Source organism: Peromyscus californicus, unplaced genomic scaffold (genome assembly GCF_007827085.1).
Source record: "Peromyscus californicus insignis strain IS unplaced genomic scaffold, ASM782708v3 Scaffold_11__1_contigs__length_118956290, whole genome shotgun sequence".
NCBI classification, from domain to species: domain Eukaryota; kingdom Metazoa; phylum Chordata; class Mammalia; order Rodentia; family Cricetidae; genus Peromyscus; species Peromyscus californicus.
In genome coordinates this window covers 51,160,426-51,180,228 of record NW_026294402.1, presented here as the reverse complement: position 1 = coordinate 51,180,228, position 19,803 = coordinate 51,160,426, and the positions used below count along the sequence as shown (strand labels likewise).

The following is a 19,803-nucleotide window of genomic DNA, read 5'->3' as shown; positions in this document are numbered from 1 at the left end:
GGGGGCAAATAATACATGGTTATTGCAGACAGAATTTACCCCAACTGGACAGCCTAAAGCCAGACCAAATGGATAGGAGTACGTTGTGGGGCCTCAGATGAATCCCGATACCTCTTCTCTGAGTTTCGTTTCCTCATCTGGCGGGGCCGCCAAGACAGTCACCTGACATCTGGCATCCGGCAGGAGCTTAGGACACCCTTGTTCTCTTCCTTTTCCTATTTTGGGGATGTTTGAGACATCCGTGTTTTCTTCAAACTTAGAAGGATTACTGGGGAAGTGTATGGGTCAGAATCCCTGCAAGCAAGGCTTGAGCCGAGGATTTGTACGCATGAGATCTGCAGAGGGCAAGGTCTCAGGAGAAGAGGGGGAGAAAAAGGGAGGTTGAGGCAGAAATGGGAGTCTATTGGGGCATGTTCTTAGGTTAAGTCCAGCCGGTCCTGCAGCATAATTCAGGACCATCCCTGGTTAAGGAGCCAGGCTCCCTACTCTGTATTAACCAGTCATTAGCCAGCCACAGGGCCCAGCATTGCTCAAGCAAGGGGTGCCTGTTTGAAGGCTATTTCTCTGGAGAAGGGGAGCAGTGAGCTGTTGCAGGCCTCTCTGGACTTGGGAGATGGGGTGCTGTCCCCCTTTGCCTGGTCCCCAGAAGCTCTTCTCTTTCCTGCCCTTCTTATGTCTTCCTGTGTTCTCCACCCTTGTCCACTTTTCAAGGCACACTTCAGGGCCCTTCTCTTCCAGGGAGTCTCTGCTTGCTGTTCCAGCCAGCGGTTGTCTCCAGGGGTCCATGTTCCATGTAGGAGGACAGAGGTGCAGTGAGCATTTCCTCACAAACACTCCATTGACTACTGTGTCAGTGCCAAAGTCTATTGCTCTGCTCGCCTTGACTGCTAGGGAGCTCACAGGCAAGGTGTAGCCTTTTCTACTAAGCCATCAGGAAACAAGCATTCAATAGACCTGTTCCTGGCTTTGCCTTCACGCCTTCGTTGTCCTGCTATCTTAGTTTTGAGCTGTGTTGCTGACATTGCTCTCCGCAGCCGCGGACTCTTGAGGAGAGAGGTGGGGGCAGAGACGACCAAGGGGGCTGAAAGTGAGGCATGCTACTGACTGCAGACAAATGCCAGTCCTTGACCTTCCCAGAGGCAGCCTGGGAGGAGGTGTCCCTGGTCCAGGTCCAGGCTCAAATCCAGGAGACAGACACCAAAGCCTGACAATGGGGGCCCCGTCCAGTGCCCACCCTGCCCTCTGTGGCTTCAGAAGAGCATTGTTCTGTTCCCAGTCATCCCCTCCCCTCCCTGGCTTTATCGGAAGCTAATGAAAGAGGCTGGAAACCCAATCCTCTGGTAATTAAATTTACTTAACGGGTATTCAAGTGGAGTAATGAGAAGTTTAATGCAGTGATTAGATTTTTCTTTAATTAATTAAAATGAGAGCTGTGTGTCTTGCCAGCAAGCCAACTTGACCCCGTGCTTGAGAGCAACTGGCAGGCAGTGGGGGACTTGGCTGAGTAAGTAGGGGCTCAAGGTGGTGGCATCCCCGGCCCCGGCACAGCTGCCCTCAGTAGTGATGCCTGCTCAGGCCAGTCACCCATTCAGTGCTTGTTTCTGAGCTGGGGGAGGGCCAAGTCTGAACCCGAGGCCAGAGGAACTAGGGGTATCCACCTTCAAAGAGCCAACATGGCCATGTGACGATCAGACAAGAGAGTCAGCAAAGCAGGTTTAAAAAAAAAAAGAGTTTCTAGCACCTTGACAACGGAAGTGTTGAAGTGGTACCTTCTGTGTGCCCAGCCAGATCCGGGTTAGCGCTGAATCAGCTGTGCTAACAGAGGAAGTGGATTAATATGGAGGAGAGTGGATCAGGCTAAGTGGATTGGGGCTCAAGGTGGCCCCGGTGACCTGTAGAGCACTGTGCCTGGGCATCTGTTCCAGAAGCCTGGTCCTCTTTGCTGTTTTCAGGAAAATGCTTCCCCTTGAGGCCACCTTTGCTGGGATCTGCCATTGGTTGGGGCACAGCAGTCTGGGAATGCCACCTTAGCTGTGTGGAGTGAATGTTAGGTAGGCCTAGCCAGAGTAGAACCACCCGGAAAAGATTGGTCAGGCCCGAGGAAGGGTATGTTGCCACCAAGGAGTGGGCAAGTGGTGAGGAGTCCCAAGGACTCAGTGTCTTCCCTGCGCTGGCTCCAGTCCCATGTGAGCCAAACTCTGTGGAGCATCTTCCAGCAGAGGAGCGGGTGCTGGGGTGGGAGGACTGAGTGGCCCTGTTTGTCTGTCCTCACTGCCAGCCCTGTGGGCAGGACTCCCATGCCAGACCCTGCTCAGAACGGCCTAGATGAATCAGACACGGTCCCTGCCCACAGGGCTAGTGAGGGAGGTGGGAAAAAAAACCCAAAAAACAGGAACAACAGCGCTGAGTGATCAGGGCTGGGGTGGGGGCGGCCTTGGGGCTGGGGTGGTCCATGCATCTGTGTTTAAAGCATTGACTTGGAGCAGGTGGGAGGGCTGGAGGTAGGGGCAGCAAGGAAAGGAAAATGAAGAGGAAGGCATCCGTGAGAGGCTGGGGCCCCCGGGAAAATGACTCTTCCTCAGGACTAGCTGTGACCCTCAGCTCCCTATGAGCCAAGGTACTCCCGTGTGGGAGGGCTGGCAGAGTGCCTGGCATTGGGCTGGTAGTGACACCTTTACTAAGAAGCCATGTGTGTTTCCTTCCTAGAAGACTTGGGGACAGGCAGGGTATTGTGTGGTGATGCTCATCTGGATACTGCCAGGCCAGGCTGGTGTGTGCTGGGTCTGTGGCCTCCAGGCCCGCACACTGGAGTACACTCACTCTGAAAGCATGGAGTCAGGTACCCTCTTCTTACCACCTGGAGGACACAGCTGGGCATGGGAGGACACAGTAGGGCCTAGGGCGCCAGTCAGAGAGCCTGGGCCATCAGGCTGGCATCCAGAGGTGGGTCTTTGACCTGGGGAGGTGAGGGGAGCCTCAGTTGGGCAGAGGTGGGGTGTGGAACGATCTGACCACAGCTCAGAACATGGCGTTAGCCAGAGCTGAGGGGCCTTTTGTCCCCATCCTCTGCTTCCTCTGCCTCCCAGATCCCCCCCTCTGCATTCCCTCATCCCTGTGTCCCTCATCCCTGCCCATCTCTGAACAATTAGGAGTACAGAAGGCACCCATCTGAAAAAAGGGAAGCCAAGAGAGGGGTGCGGGGACCTGCCTCCAATGTCACACTAAGGGACAGAATCTGAGATCACATTATCTTGAGTTCTCTTCCTAAATAGACAGTTCACATTTTCCCTGGGGTGGGGGCCTTGAAGGGCATGTGCTCCCCCAACCTCGCTCTTCATCACAGGCATCCCAGGGAGCAAAAGTAACCAGATGGCTCACCTGCCCTCAATTGTCTCTTTTAACCTTCTGTTGCCTAAGAAGCCAGGTCCATGGGTGTGAGAGTCAAGGCCCTGGGCTGAGGTCAGATCCTCCATCAAGACACTCCCTTCCTTCTCAGAGTTTTTCTCCACCATCTCCCCTCTCCACAGGTGCCTGCCACCCCTGCCATGTCCCCATGGCTTCCCACCCTGCCTGTTTTCCAGCCAGAATCAGGGCTCTTCCTGCGGTCTTGCCTGCTCTGTGAGTGCCTCTCCCCGTCCTCTTCCATGCACACCCGCAGTAGCCAGATGCCTCCTTCGTGGCCCCTGACTGCAGGCACAGTACCAGGCACCTCCCGTGGGCACCATCCCACAGCTACCTCTTGGGCTTTGGGGCAGTCTCTTCTGACACATCAGCCACACGAGGAGTGGAGGTTGTCGTTTGTCCCTGGTGTCCTAGCCAGGGTGGTCCCCTGGGCCTGCCACACAGTAGATACACAGGATGTAGCTGAGGTTCCTTCACATCCATCATCCCCTCTTCTTGTGCCCCTGGCTTTTCTTCTTCTGTCCTGGCTCGGTGGGTCCCTGATAGTGGGTCCGTCACAGGGTTCAACCCCTCTCCTCTCCAGAGCTTTCTAGGGAGGCTGCAGGCTTTCTGTTTCAGTTAACTTCCTTGCACACCCTCCTACCGTGCCCAGCTGTGGGGGAAGGAGCAAGACAAATGTCGTCAGGAGCTCTCAGGCAAGCCTTAAGGCCCAGAAGGCCCAGAACCAGGGGATCCCCTGCCTGGGCTGCTGAGACAGGTGGAAAGCTACACAGAGCAGTGTCTGGGTTCCTTTAGCTGTTTTCCTACTTCTGGCAGCGTGACCATGAGCAGATCCTGCAACCTCGCTGTGCGTGGCCTTCCTCTTCTATTAAAGGGGCAATGACAGGCTGCTACAGGTAGTTGCTACACAGAGGGGTGAGTCAGTACAGCGTCAGGCCTCCGTGCACTCAGGACACAGCCTGCATGCCCCCACCCACTGCTACTGTTGCAGTGGCCTGAGGGAGGTGTTTGGGGGTGGCCTTCAGGAGGGATTTCAGAAGGTGGGGTCATAGGAGCAGCAGCGTGAAAGGGGACTAGGTGAGGCACACAGGCGGGAGAGGACATACCAGGGGAAAAGCAGAGTTGGCTGACACGAAAGAGCTGCAGCCATGTAGGAGTGTCCTCACATGAGAAAGCCCCCCTCGCCCCAAAGCTTTCTCTGCCAATACCTCACCACCATTGGTCAGTTGTGTCTCCTTCTAGCACTTTACCTGTGCCTTTACAAACATATTTATTGTGTATTATCTTAGAAAAGAAATGGAATCACATCTGTACATCATTCTGTAAGCCCCATTTGTCACTCGCCAGTGTGGGGGAGCATCTGTCACCATCACAGCACAAGTCTACGGTGTTCTTTTTAATCGCTGCCTAATATTCCCTTGTTTGGACATGGTGTAATTTATGTAACCAGTCCCCGGGTGATGGATACCTAGGTTCTCTCCAATTCCTCACTCTTGCAAACAATGCTTCAGTGAATATCCTTGCGTATGTATCCCGCTGACACATAGAGGCATTTCCGTAGGATGGATTTCTAGGGTGGAGTTGCAGGGAGGGGGGTGCAGACGTTAAGTTCCGACAGCTCCATTGCTCTTCTGAAAGATAAAGCCTGCTCCTGCCCATCCTTGGTGAGGGGGTGGCCGCCTCACCACCTTCCACAGCCAACACAGTCGGTCTTGTTAATTTTTGCCAATCTAGAAAAACGCCTCCCTGTGGTTCCAGCACTCACTTTGTGCCTTCCCAATGAGGCCATCTTTTCATGTGGTTATTGGCCACGAGCGCTCCTTCCTCTGTGAGTTGACTCTTTAGATTCTTTGCCCATTTTTCTTTTCTTTTTGCCTTTTTCTTATTGATATAAAGGAGCTTTTAGCACATTAGGAATGGTCAAACTTTCGTCTGTTGCTTGTGTTGGAAATATTCTCCCCAGCCAGCCGTTTGTCTTTCTAGCTCTGTTTCTGGCATCTTTGGCCATGTAGGGGCTTTACATCTTTATTTAGTCGTCTGTCAGGCTTCTCTGGGCCCCTGAGGCACACGTCTGGCTTGGAGAGACTTTCTGTAAGGCTTTTTCAGGGGAGCAGAGACAGGGTCAGGTGGGACTGGGATGGTCCTTCTGGCTGCAGCTAAGACCCTTGTGCCGGACAAGATGGGGACGGGGGGTGGGGCTGGGGGAGCGGGAGAGGTTGAGCTTGAAGAGGTCATTCTAGAACTGACTGGCTGTGGGGACAGGGTGTAATGGTGAGAGGAAAAGAGAGAGAGCATGGTGATCGGCGTGGATGCTGAGTGGCTGGCGCCACCATATCAGTAGGGGACAGGACGAGGGAGGGAGGTGTGTGGTGTGTATGAGTGCTTGCCTCTGCAGGGCACAGACATATGAGCACACACATGTACACATGTGCATGCCATGCACATGCTTAGAGGTTCTGGATAGTGTTGCATCTGTACTATGGCCTGGTTGGGGAGGGTGTCTAGTTTTGTAGAGTATATGTATCACCTCTGTCTCTGTCTCTGTCTCTCTTCTCTCTCTCCTCTCTTCTCTCTTTCCTCTGTCCTCTCTTCTCTCTCTCTCCCTCCCTCTCCTCTCTCTCCCCTATCATAAGATACTTGGTTTTTCCATAAGTAACTAGTCCCAGACATTATGTTACTCACTGAGGGTCATAGAGCTACTAAATGGTGCAAAGAAGTTTTTTTTTTTAGGTAACTCTGACCCAACCTCCCCCCCACAGAACTCCTGCCGTGGCCTTCTCTCATTTCTAATGTGGCCAACTGGAATCATCAGGGACTCTTAAGGACAGTTATGGAGCCTGTGTTTGATGTGTGGCTCTGTTCTTCTGAGACGGTTCATCTTTTTGTACTTCTGTCCTCCATCCTGAGAGAGGGACACTCGCAGTGCCCACCCCCTCAGGTGTCCGTGGGCATGTGAGTCAGTAGGGCTTAGCACAGGGGCTTACGGGTGCATCTGTGGTGGCCATGACGGTGGCAATGACGGGGCTGGCGATCGATGGCTTCACCCTTTGCCTTTGTGCTGGCATGGCCCTTGCCTCCTCCTGTTCCTCCACCATCAACCTCGTTCCTGCCCTCAGGACCCCTGGGGCTCTTGCCACCCTTTGCCTTGAACCTTTGTCCTCTGTTCTTCGTCTCAAACCGTTGCCAGACTGAATTGAAGTCCAATCTGCGGGGGGGGGGGGGGGGGGGGGAATCAAAGGAGAGCAGTTAGGGTGTCCTCTGGGACTTCTCTTGAGGCCACTCTGGTCAGGTGTTCCCTGAAAGCCTGTCCGTTCATCCATCATGGCCCAGTCTCTGAGAACCAGACCATGAAGTCCAAGGTAGAGACGAGAGTGTTCAGCTGCACAGGGTCTGAGCTGACCCGGCCCAGCTGCTCTAGCCCCAAGTCAGTCCTGAAACCTGACCCCAGGAAAAACTCCTCTCAACGCCCCTAGCCAGGAGTCAGAAGCAGAACACATGGTGAATTCAGGGCACAGCTCCCCACGCACGCCCATCTGGGCGTATCCTGTGATCTCGAGCGTGGCTGCGAGGTCCCTCAATTCTAAGAGCTCTCAGGCCCGCAGCAGGTGAAGATGCCGGTGTTCACAGAAATCACCAATCGTGCGTTTTTTGGATTTCCCACCCAAGTAGGGAAAGCCTGGGGAAGAAAAGAGTGGTCATTGCTGCTGCTGGTGTCTCTGTTGTCCAGGGCAGTCTGTTCTTCACCAAAAACAGGGTGGGATGCTGGACTGGAGAGATGGCTCAGTGGTTAAGAGCACCGGTCAATTTCCAGAGGCCCCAGGTTCCATTCTCAGCACCCATATGGCAGCTCACAACTTCTGGAACATGTGATATACAGACCTACATGCAAACACCATACACATAACATAAAATTTAAAAGGTGTTGGGATGCCATTTGGTTTTTCCCCAGGCTGAATGGCCACATCCAACAGGATTTGTCAGTTCACAAACAGCCATCTTCTGGAAGCCCTGTCCCCAGGTCCCTGGGGGTCCCGCTCAACCTACCCTTTGCTCCAGGGGCATCTTCACTTTAAACAACCTCCATGCCCACCCAGTCCCCAGCACCTTCCAGACCACTGCGGGGTGCTTTACAGATGATGCCCTGGTTTGCAGCGCCCCTGGTGAAGTCCAAAGCCAGGTAGGCCTGTGGATGCATGCATGGGAGTCAATACCCAGTCACATGACAAGCTGAGTTTGCCTAGAAAGAGCTCACAATAGAAGCGTCTTTCTAACTGCCTATGAGGAGCCAAATGGCACCTCCTGTTTTGAGGAGGGAATGTTCCACTACACTCTTGTCTCGCTTCTTAGAAAAAGTGAGAAGAGCCGGGCGGTGGTGGCGCACGCCTTTAATCCCAGCATTAGGGAGGCAGAAGCAGGTGGATCTCTGTGAGTTCGAGACCAGCCTGGGCTACAGAGTGAGTTCCAGGAAAGGTGCAAAGCAACACAGAGAAACCCTGTCTCGAAAACACGCCCCCCCAAAAAAAAAGAAAAAAGAAAGAAAGAAAGGAAGAAAGAAAAGAAAAAGTGGGGAAAGTGAGAAGGGCAGGGAGTGTGTGAACTTTAAGGCCTTTCTCTTGAGTGCCTCTAGTGTGCATGTTTTCTTGGGGTGGGGGGAAGGCCTCTCTCCCCTGTTCTGTGCTCCCACAGGAGCACACCGCATCTAAAGTGATAATTGCCAAGCAAAGCGCCAATGAGTTTGAAATATAAACCTACAATTAAGTTAGCAGTGTCAAAGCCCTATGGGTTTCTCCTTTTCCCCCATGATCCACTCTGGGCAGCTGAGTTGGGGTCCTGGAGTCTTTCTGAGAGCTGGCCCCAGCCCCAAGGCCAGGTGGCCACTTTCAGGGTGCCCTGGCCTTTCTAAAGTCAAGTTCAGACCTTTGTAGAGTCCCGATGCATGACATTGCCACCTTGCCTCATCTCCTACCTCCCTTCCCATGTGGGGACACCCCCACTAGGAGCCCCTCTGTGGGACCTGGGTGCTCCTTTCTTGTGGAGAAGAAACCCCATAGCTGACGACTGTGGTGGTCCCCCTCAAACTTCAGTTATTTGGAGGCTCCAGAGGGGCCTAGTTCTGCACCCAGAAAGCTATCCTGGGAGACCAAGGTCCAGGGCCTGTGCTACACGGTAAGAGCCTTGGAAACTTGGGAGCTCAGGGTCTTGGTGTTCCCTGCCTCTTCCCTCTGTTAGCATGGAGCACACACTCCAGGGTGTGGAACTGAGGGAGTCTGGGTGCACCCAGCCACCTGGTGCCTGACCACCAGAAGCTCTACCTTGTAACCCTGCAGCTTTACCTGTGGCCTCCAGTCACTGTGTGGGGAGTTGGTATGTGGCGGGGGACAGCGACAGGAGGGGTCAAGGGGTCATGCAAAGCTCTGAAATGCTTTGTGGTCCAGTAGTGTCACTTACTACTTCAACTCACGGCCTATTGGCCTAAGCATCTTTTGTGTGGCCCAGACAACTGTAGAGAGCAGACAGTGTGTGCTTTCAGGGGAACACACGTTTCTCACAAGGGTCACTGTCAGAACAACAAAGGCCAAAGCTGTGGCTTCCTGTTTGTTTGTCCTGCCTAACGGTTTATTACATGGCTGTTGTGGTCCGTGTAATGTCCTGATGAGGTCATTGATTCTGAGTCCTGAACACCGGAATGAAAGCTTGGCTGTGCCTCTTGTTACCTGTGTGTCCGTGGGCTGATTTCCTCCTTTGTGTCTCTGTTTTCTCCTATGCAGAATGAGAATACTGAAGGGTTTGGGGTACAGTTCAGTGTAAAGGGTTTGCCTAATGTGTTCAGGGGCCTAGGCTGCATCCCCAGCAATACAAAAGAAACAAATGAAGTGGGACTAACGACAGCATCTGTCTCTCAGGATGGTTATGAGGCTTAGATGAGCTAGTGTTTGTAAAGTGCTAGAACAGTGCACAGGGTGTTATGGATGCCAGCTACCACCGCCACCACCATCTAGCACCAGATACCGATAGAGTAGGGGGGGATCAAATGGGTAAATAAATAATTAAACTGGAGGCTGAAGAGGGCTCAGAGGTTAAGAGCACTGTCTATTTACCAGAGGGCCTGGGTTTGATTCCCATCATCCACACGGAGGCTCAAAACCATCCGTAACTCCAGATCCAGGACTCTCACTCCATGGATACCAGGTGCACGGTGATGTGCAGACATATATGAAGGCAAAACACTCACACATAAAATAAGATAATTAAGAAGAAAGTTTCCTATAAGGTTTGTGCTAGAAAATGAACGAGGCATAAGAGAAGATGCTCACGGGCATCAATACGGGGGGAGGCGGGGGAGATGGGAACAAGTGGGGGGTGGAGGGGGAGGGCACAGACCACAACTGAAGTGAGATGCTACTACACTGTTGTTACACTGACTCCTTAACATAGAGACAGTATGAAGTGTCAGAGAGGATGCAGAGCCACTGGGACACTCAAGGTTTGCTCATGGGAATGCAAGATGGTATAGCCACTTTGCAAAAAAAAAAAAAAAAAAAAAAAAAAACATGGCAGTTTCTTACAAAGAAAACTTATCACACAACCTCGCAATGCTACTGCTAGGTACTTACCAAGAGGAACAGCTTCATGCATGTAAAAACCCATCTGAATATTTATAGTGGCATTATTCATAGTCTACAAAAACTGGTTAACAACACAAGTGCTCTTTAGCTGGTGAGTGGATAAATAATGGAATACTACTCAGCAATAAAAAGGAATAAGATTCTGACACAAGACAACACAGATAAATCTCAAAGGCATTGTGTTAAGTGAATAGAACCAGACGTGAGGCTCCACATTGATGTCTATTTGTAGGCACCGGAGAAAGCAGAACCACAGGGACAGAAACAGGTCAATAGTGGCCAGAGGTTAGAGAGACGTTGGTTACCAGAGGACAGCCCATGGACACTGGGATTGAATTGTTCTCTACCTTGATTGTGGTGGTAGCTACATGCCTGTACACAGTTGTCCAGACTCACAGACGCACGCACTGGAAAGGATAAGCTGCACTGCACATTAATTATACCTTGGTTACTGTGCCTGGGAGACAGTGTTCTACAAAACTGTTGAAACAGGGACAGATGACATGCATGTGGAAGAGGGAAGTGTGTCGTGGAGGCCTCCACACCCTCCTCACTTTGTGGTCAATGGCTTGTTGAGGTGGTGCCTGGGCTGAGGGGGAATGACAGGGCCTGAGGGCCATGTCCTGGGTACCACTGAGGAACAGTGACTGAGGCATGGGTGTGATGACCTGGGAGAGGAGAGGAAGGGAAACAGGCAGGGATTAAGAGGAGGGTGGGGGTGCCACACAGCACGGGAAGGCGTCCCAAAGGAGGAGGTCGGCCAGCCACAGGCTCACGGACCCACAGACCAAGGCAGGAAAACTGGTGGTCAGCAGTGGGGGGCCTCACTGTCTGTGTTGTGGGAGGGTGGATTAGAAGCCAGGCATCCTGGGTGCTAAGCGCTGAAGACAAACTGGTGAAGCTTCCAGCAGGCGGGAGACAGACCTGACGGGCAGCATGGGAATGGTGAAGAGGATTGGGGAGCAGAGGCTGTCCTTCTGGGTGCTGTAAGTGTCAATAAGGCCAAGGTGGGCCGACCTTTGGAATGCCCAGGGAAACAGTGGGGAAGGAAGGGCTGGACAGGGAGTCTGTGCCCCTAGGCTGTGGTCACTCAGGGTGGGTACTTGTGCTCGAGCGGGCTAGGGAATGGGAATGGAGGCTGATGTCCAGAGGCCCATACTGTGCAGCGTGGAGCCCTGCGGGCTACGCAGTGGGGATCTGTCCAGGGCCACCCACTCCAGGGTAGCTGGAAGCCCATCTGTATCACACTAACCTTCCCGTTCTTCCCCTGCAGTGCATGCCGAGACCCGCAGGCTGCTGTTCCCCGGGCCTCTGGCAGCCCCTCTGACTCCCTGTGCCATCTGACCCAGGTAGGGAGGGGGCAAGGCAATTCTCTGTGCCTGTGCTGTTCTTGGGTGTGAAGGCTCAGTGTGAGGTCCAGGGTCCCGATCCAGACAGCCCTCAGTGAGTGAACCCCTGTCATGGCAGGATACCCAATCTAGGGCTTCAAGTTCCTGCAGCAGGTGCTTGCTCAGAGAGGCCCAACTTGACTCTCAGGATCTGGATGCCATGAACACCTGCCAAGATCACTCCCACCACAGGATGCTCGGCTCCCGCAGCTCCTCTGCTATCACTCTGGCTTTTGAGTGCTTGGTTCCACAGCCACCTGACAGCTCTTACCTGGAAATTCCCAGCTCTCTGTAGGGCTCCTTCCTTGGTGGGGATAGGGGAGCTTCCCTCAGTCCCAGGAATGGCCTATCCATCCCCTGCTCTGGCTATCCTGCAGCCAGAGACAGTTGGCCTGCTTAGGCCACAGCCATTGGCCCCCAAGCTCTGAGACTGAGATCACAGTTCTGGTCCTGAAGAGTGCAGCAGGATTCATGGCTTTCCCTTTCTGTCTCCTAACAGCAGAGCTGGGCTGAGGAGGTCATGGGGCAGGGCTAGCTGGGCCTGTGGGCCTGTGAACAGGGCTGTGAGACAGGTGTGGAGCTGTGAAGGGAATCGGGAACAGAAAGAACCTAGACTGCCTGAGGTGTGAGGTGGAAGAGAGGCCACAGGGATGAAAGAGAGCAGGGTAACGGGGGCCTTGGAACGGCTTCCTTCTGCATCCTTTTGTACTAGGTGGAAGCGTCTTCCCAATATTAAAATAGTACGTCTCCTACCCAGCCATCTACCTGGGTAATTAAAAGCATGCAGTTGGAGCCCTTCTTCCCAGGGACTAACAAACCCCTGCTAAGGCATTTGATACTTGTCCTTCTGAACTTTCTTCCATGTGCTTACAAATGTATTTTAAAGGCGAAAATGCATGGTCATACCAGGTGTATGTCCATCACCATATTTTTTTTTCCAATCATGTGGACCACCCAGATTTTATCCATGAAAATCTTACCTTTCATATCCATTGTGTAGATGCTCTGTAAATTCTTCATCAATTATTAATCCTGTCGGAGCCATTTAGGTGGTTTCCCGCATTCGGCTATTTATAAACCTCACTCAAGGAAGCTCTGGGTTTGTACATCTGTGTACACTTGCACTGTAAGACCTTCAAGATGTTTTTGGAAGTGGCCTACCCAAGTCAGAAAATGTGTCTATTTCCACATTTGATCTGTTCTGTACAGCCAGATACCCTTTGGGGAGGTTGGACTACCTCACACTCCCACAGACCACTCACAAGGCTGTCCTTCCCAGCTACCATCATTAGCAGCCACTTACAGTCCTGTCAATCTGATAGGAGAAAATGGTTTCACTTTGCATTTCTCCAGTCGCTAATGATGTATGTATCCGTTGGCCATTTCTGAGTCTCGGCTGGTGAGTTGCCTCCAGGCCTTCTCCCCATTTCTCTCTACCCACATCCATTTATTCAGCAGATATTTGCTAGGTACTTGCTTGTGTTGAACACCGCTTTGGCTGGGAACATAACAGTGAACCGAACTGACCCAAAATGCCTTCTCTGTGGAACTTAGGCTTTAATGGAGGAAAAGCAGATGGGGGCATGAAAGATAATGTGTGTACGAGAGTGCTAGGGAGAAAAAAGAGAGCAGGAGGAGCTGAAGAGAGATGGCTCGGTGGCTAAGCGCACTGGCTGCTCTTCCAGGGGACCTAGGTTTGATTCCCAGCACCCACATGGTGGCTCACAACCATCTGCAACTCTTGTTCCAGGGGATCTGATGCCCTCTTCTGGACTCCAGGGTACTGCATGCACATGGTACACAGAAATACATAAAGGCAAAACACCTACACATAAAATAATTAACAAAACAAAACAACACACACAGCAGGAGAGGAGTATGGGTGGCCTGGATAATATCAGGATGTGATCCTCCTGCCTCCACCTCCCAAGTGCTAGGATTACAGGCATGTGCCACTATGCCCAATTCATGTAGCGCTGGGGACTGCATGCCAGGAAAGTATTCTACATCCCCAGTCCCACAGCATGGCCTTCTCTGCCTGTGGCATCATTTTAGCAACTCAGAAGTTTGGGATTTGGGATTTTCAAATTAGGGTTGCTCAATCTGTAGCCAGAAGGGAAGGAGACAAAGCTGCAGGGAAGGACCCGGCTGTAGAAAGAATGGATGACTATGTACAAGAATAGATGGTCCTTCATTGGATTTTCCTTTTTAAATTTCCAAGTGATGCAGGACAGGAGAGTATCAGCCAGACATAGGGCCTGTGTGAGTGCTGGGCCTAAGTGGCATGCCTGTGGTCTAATCCTGACTTCGGACATGTAAAGGGTATGACACCACCAGAACTCTATGGGGAACAGTGGGGTTGGCAGAGGTACGAGGCTGTAGCTCTGGGGACAGTTTTGAGCTGGAGACACAGATTTGTGGTCATCATCTTCAAGATCGTATTTAATGCCTTGAGATTAAGTGAGAGCCGAGCAGGAGTGAGCAAAGACAGGAAAGAGGAAGCCCAGGACCTCCACTGGCTAGAGGCTGGAAAAGAGAGCGAACAAAGGGCAGCCGTGTAGGAGCCCAGGGATGGAAAGATGCATAGGTGTGTTGTCCTGGAGGCCAAAGTTCTCAGGTGGGCTGGGAGATGGAGGGGGATTCAGTGAGACCCCATCAATGGTTGGGGAGCAGGCAGAGGCAATGAAATATGTCTCATTGATTTGTGAGAGGTTAAGAAACTTAACTCTTTGATTTGTATTACAAATAGATTTTCACCGATTGTTTCTTGTATACTTTTTGTTTTATTTAAATTAATGGTTTATTTTGATCCCTTAAAGTTTCAATATTTTCCTATAGTCTAATATATCACTCTTTTCCCCTAAAGTTTCTGCTTTAAAAAAAATAAACTGTCCTTTGTGTTTTCTGGTTGTTTATTTGAATTAACTATATTTAAACCCCTGGTGTATCTGAAGTGTGTGGTTTGAGGTAGGGACCTACAGTAGTTACTTCTCTTTGCTGAGATAAAACACCATAACCACAGGCAACATAGGGAAGGAAGAGTGTATTTTGACTTATGGTTCCAGAGAGAGCGTCCAAAATCTTGGGACATCAGGACAACAGGCACACACAGCATGTCAGCAGGAACAGGAAGTGAGAGGTCACATGTCAACCACTAACAGGAAACAGAAGAAGTGGGATGAGGCTGTGAACCCTGAAAGCCCACCCCCAGAGGCATACTTCCTCCAATAACTGCACCTCCTAAGGGTCCCACTACCCCTCCCCAACCTGCTCCACTTACTGGTAACCCAGTGTTCAGTATGTGGGGACACTTCTCATCCAGACCACAATAGGAGGTGGCCGGTGAGGAAAGGTCCTCTCCTCCTGTGCCGCAACCTTCAGCCCCTGCCAATGTGCCCAGGCCTCATATCCATCATTCTACTGTCCTGTTGACCTTTGCCTGGGAAGAGACTTCGGGAATAGGGACAGTAGACTCCGTGGTTGTTGGGGGCGGTGTGAGGAGCAAGGGGTTGGGAGGCTGACAGGACAGAAGGGGGAAGGAAGTCAGGGACTAAGCTGCTCTTCTGTGCCCAGCACATGGCCTTAGATTCACTGAAGTCGGATGGCAACATGGTTTTGGGAGGTTATCATTCTATTCATCAAGGAAACTGAGGCTCAAAGGTACTTCCTATCTCAGTTAGTAGGGTCACCTTCTTGGGATGTTTCTAAAACTAGAAGGTCTATACCCTGTTCCTCTCAGAGAGGTGGAAGGTTCCAGCACCAACTGTCCCCTACCCCCCCTCTGCATCCCTGTCTGCCATTTGGCTAGGTTGGGAAGGTTTTCCCATTTCCAAAACCAACCCGGAAAGACCAAAATACTCCTGGCAGGGAACCACACTTCAGCTTACAGCTAACGTCTTCATTATCAGCTAACACCTCTGAGGGGTTAGCTGGCAGCCAGCTGAGGGTACTGAGTGGCGCCTGCCGAGGTGTATCTGGGTTAAGAAAGACTGGTGAGTGCGGCTGGCAGTTCACAGCCTCCGGGGCTCTGCCTGGAGAGGAAGATGATTAGACCACATGAGGGGAGATGGAGGAGGGGAGCAACAACTCCTCTGAGAGGCCCCAGAGTGGGGCTCAGAGAAGGCGCTGGCATCCATTAGGTACCCGCTACGTGCAGTACCAGGAGGCCTGCTTTGTGTCTGGAAGGTCAGAAAATCAGCCACCAATGATCCACCCTGGACCCAGCTGTCAGTCACTCAGCTGAGAGCCATCTCCAACACCCACAGTTCAGATCTGCCATCCAACCCTGAGGAGGGGGAGGAGAGAGCGTGAGCCATCTGGAATCTCCTCCAGTTCTCTGAGGGCCAGTCCACCTGCCCTGCCTGGAGAGTTAAGGCTCATTTTGCCTTCAGAGTCAGGTTCAAGGTAGACACAGGATCAGGGCTCACTGGAGAAGGCAGCTAACCAAGACAGCTCCGGGTATACAGTTGTCTCATCCCGTTGCTATTCCCACTGTGCTCTGGGGACAGAAGGAGGGGCTGCTTGCCCGAGTGGGATCTCTCCTCCCCACTTACCTCTCTGCTCAGGACGGACCTGTGTTGTAGGTATATATATAAAGGTAACCAATGTCCAACCCTCTCCCTATGCGTTAGACTCTGGCTTAGTCTTGCCGGCACCCTGAGACTAAAAGCAACCTCTCTCTCTGCTACGCTACCCCTCCTTGTCACCCGTCCCTCTCCTGTCCCTCTCCTCCCCTGGCCTGGTGCTCCTTGATGGGTGACCAGCCACCTTGCCTCTAGCTGGAGGCCTGCCAGGTCCCAGGCCAGCCCGCAGATTAGTGCACTCAAGTTCCCAAAAAATACTGCATGTGTTCAGGAGAGGAAACCCTGGGGGTGGGCAGGAAGTGAGAAAGGGAGACCTCCGGGGAGGGAGGAGATGCCTGATACCTGAGAGCGGGGCTAAGGAAGAGTTCGGAAGGAGTCTATATGAGCAAAAGGTTGGAAGTGGCTGGGGACACTCACCTGTCAAAGGGGGCGAGGCTAGTGAGCAGACTCGATGCTGAGGCCCAGGGAATCTGGAGGGGACGGGAAATCCACAGGACGGGAAATAATCTGCTCCTCTGTGTCACCACTGAGTATTGCCTCCAGCCTGTCACCTGACTTTAGGGCGTGGACTGAAGCCTATGAGCATCATGAGCCTTGTCTCAATTGGTGCCAGCCCGGGGGTTCACGGCCCATGAGTGTCCCCTGGGTAGCGTGTTGATGTGGTCACTGTTCTGGCCTAGTACCTGCCTCTAGGACCATGCCTGGGCCTTGGGCTCCACGCTTCAGGGGCTTCCATGCCTGGAAGGGAGACGAATGTGTAAGCAAGAGGCAGAATATTAAAGGCCCCATGTGAGTATGTTTGTTCCATTTTAAGCAACTTGTTTAAAACAAAAAACAAAAAAAAAACACTGAGATTTAATTCTTATACCATAAAAACCACCATTTTGAAATAGATAGTTCAATGGTTTTTAGGCTATCCATAAGATTATGCAACCATAGTCACTGTCTAATTCTAGGGTGTTTTCATCACCCCAGAACAGACCCTGTACCTATGAGCACGGCCTCCCCATTGTCCTCTACATTCCCTGGCAACCACTAATACACTCTGGTTTCAAGTAAGAATCACAGGAACTTGGGGCGCTCAGCACCACTGTTTCATGTTCCTCTGTCATACTGTGCACCAGCCTTGCTGTGCACCAGCCTTGCTGTGCACCAGAGCTCTGTTCATTTTCACAGCTGCACAATGGTTCACTACACACGCCACACTTGTTTCTGTGCTCATTCGGGGCGCTGGAGCGGTTTTGACTTTGGAGCTGTTGTGCACAGCACTGTTGTGAACAGGTGTGCACAGGTCTTTAGTGGAAACCTTGTTTGCAGTCTCCTGGGTCTGTTCTGAAGTGTGTCCTTGCTGGCTCTAAATCTCGTTTACTTCGGATGCGTTGGATACAGGCCCTGGAGCGCCGTCACCGTCACCCCTCGCCACGTCAGCCCTTGATTGCTAGCCGGCGATGGCGGGTACATTCTGGATGCCCTGAGATGGGGAGAGGGCGTTCTGGAGGGGATCCACCCGGGCTGGAACCTCATCCCTGGGAGCGTATTCTCTGAGTTGGGAAGAGAGGAAGTGAGTTTCTGAGGACAGGATCGAGGCCACCAGGCCTAGCCTCAGTGCCTCGCTTCCTCCAGTGGTCCTCTCTGCTCAGGCAGCTGAGAGCCGGGACAGGCCTGGCCAGGAGCTCGCAGGGCTGTGCAGAACCAGAGGCAGGGCCAACCCTCAGGTTCCTGCTCTGCCACTTAATAGGTAATTATACCCTGACATGCACAGAGGCGAAGGAGGGATTTTCTGTGAAGCAAAATCTCCCGTGAAATATTCAGGCCACGCTGGGCTTCGCCTCCCAGCCAGCCTAATCACTGCCGCTCGGTTTGCCAAGGCTAGAGAGGCCACGTGTGCCTACGGGCGGCATGGGGCTTTTTATTTCCTTCTCAGTGGAGAGGGCCTCAAGGGCCAGTGAGAGCCCAGCTTGGAGCCTCGGATGGTGTGTGTGTGTGTGTGTGTGTGTGTGTGTGTGTGTGTGTGTGTGTGTGTGTGTGTGTTTGTGTGTGTGTGTGTTTTACACCAGATCATATATATGTCTCCCTGTTCTGTGTGTTTGAGGTATGTTTTTTGAGTGTATATTTGAGTGTATATCTGGCATTTGCCTCTTTCTTGGCTGTATATGTTCATATAACCTGAACATGTATGTAAGTAACCCTGATCATGCCAGTTCATATGTGACCATCTGTGTTTCACATGCTTGCTGTCCGGCCATCTCAGAGGCTTCTCAGTGAGCCCGTTTTTTTTTTTTTTTTTTTTTTTCTGATCCCACGTGTGGCATTCTTAGGCTCTCTCAAGCAAAGGGCTGCCCTGCGGCTGAGTTTGGTCAGGGTTTGTGTATGGTCTGGAAGTCTTAAAAGCCCTCACAGCTCCCAGGCTCAGGGGCAGCGGACTACTGTTGGTGTGGGGCCTGTCAGCGTCTGTTTAACTGTGATCACAGTTTAGTACTTGATTGAGGGCGTTAGTGGTATTTGCTTCTGAGAGTTCATTAAATTGGGACATGCCTGTCCCCTGGTTGGTGGCCCTGGCACCTCTGCTTCAACCCCAGTCCATAACCCTCCTTCATTTGCCTATGGAGCACCCTCCCGAGGCCTGGCTCTTGCCCCTCCTTTACACAATATTGCAGACAGGAGTAGAATTATTGTATCCATATGGCAGAAGGTGAGACTGAGGCCTAGAGGGGCTGAGACAGGCCTGGAGTCCTGATAAATGGGGCCTGGGGCAGATGCCCTTTCTGGTGCAGACCCAGCTCTGGGCCCTTGGTAGAGAAGACCTTGCCTAGGAAATGGGTGACCGGAGCTAGCAGATGCTCCCCTCTCCACAATGAGCTCTCCTTCCTCCTGCCCTTCCCCACAACCAGGCTCTCCTTCCTCCCCTCCCCTCACAGTGTCCTGGAGAGATGGCCCCAGCAATCTCTGCACCTCAAACAGGTGGTCCCACGATGGCCGCTCTCACTGATATTTCTGCACCGTGACGGTAATTAGCAGTTCTTCCTGACTGAGCCCCGTCTGGCAGACAGGAAGAGGAGCCATGACTTATGAATGTCAGCTGTTAATGTCACACTGGTGCGCTAACCGGGGGCGGGGGCTTAAGGAGGGGGAAGCGAGGGTCTGATCTGAAGAAAGCCAACCCCTCATCTCCACTGGGCTCTGCCACCCTCCCTTCCAACAGACACTTGTGACCCTTTACCAGAGCTCCCCCGGAGCTTCCACCATCCTGCCCATTCCCGGAACTTTTACCCCACCCACCCCCATTCTTCCAGGACTGCTTGGCCTAAAGAACAGCTTCCACATTTCTGGGCAAGTCCTGGCTGCTCAGCCTAAGGCCCCTGTAGCCCCAGAAGACTCCATCAAGGGTCTCTTGGATTGCTGGAGGTGACAGAGCATCAACTCGGACTGTCCTTAGCAGGGAAGATGGCCTCCCTTCCCTTCAGCCGGCTTCACTCAGGCTTGTACAACCCTTCCTCAGAAAGGCAAGCATGGCTCCCCTGTGGGGCATGAATGCTCCCAGCCCCGCAGCCTCCTGGTCCATCTGCTTCAGGTTTCTCCTCTTCTTCCAACCCAGAGAGTCCTTGGGTCAGCAACCTCTTGTGGTACTGTTTGCCTCCATACACTGCTATCCACATGACTAGGCAGATCCTTCAGTTCCAGGAGCAGAGAAAGCCAAGCCAACCGCTACCGACAGGTTGAGTTACTCCTCGGCAGTCTACCTTTGCCTCCTCCTTGGCCCTGGCTGTGGCCTATCCAGGGTGTGACACCTGGACCAGCGTTAAA

The 19,803-nt window shown here is 52.4% G+C and overlaps 1 protein-coding gene across 6 annotated transcripts in view; it reads left to right on the top strand.

Moving 5' to 3' along the window:
- The window catches only part of Lingo1 (leucine rich repeat and Ig domain containing 1), a 266,682-nt gene that overhangs the window by 118,351 nt on the left and 128,528 nt on the right, over positions 1 to 19,803 (top strand). Inside the window, exon 5 of one of the 6 annotated variants that reach the window (XM_052761236.1) lies at positions 11,302 to 11,377. The exons of the other annotated variants lie outside the window; for them this stretch is intronic. The gene's annotated coding sequence lies outside the window, so the exon portion shown is untranslated. The remainder of the gene's footprint in view (positions 1 to 11,301; positions 11,378 to 19,803) is intronic. 6 annotated transcript variants of the gene reach the window in all.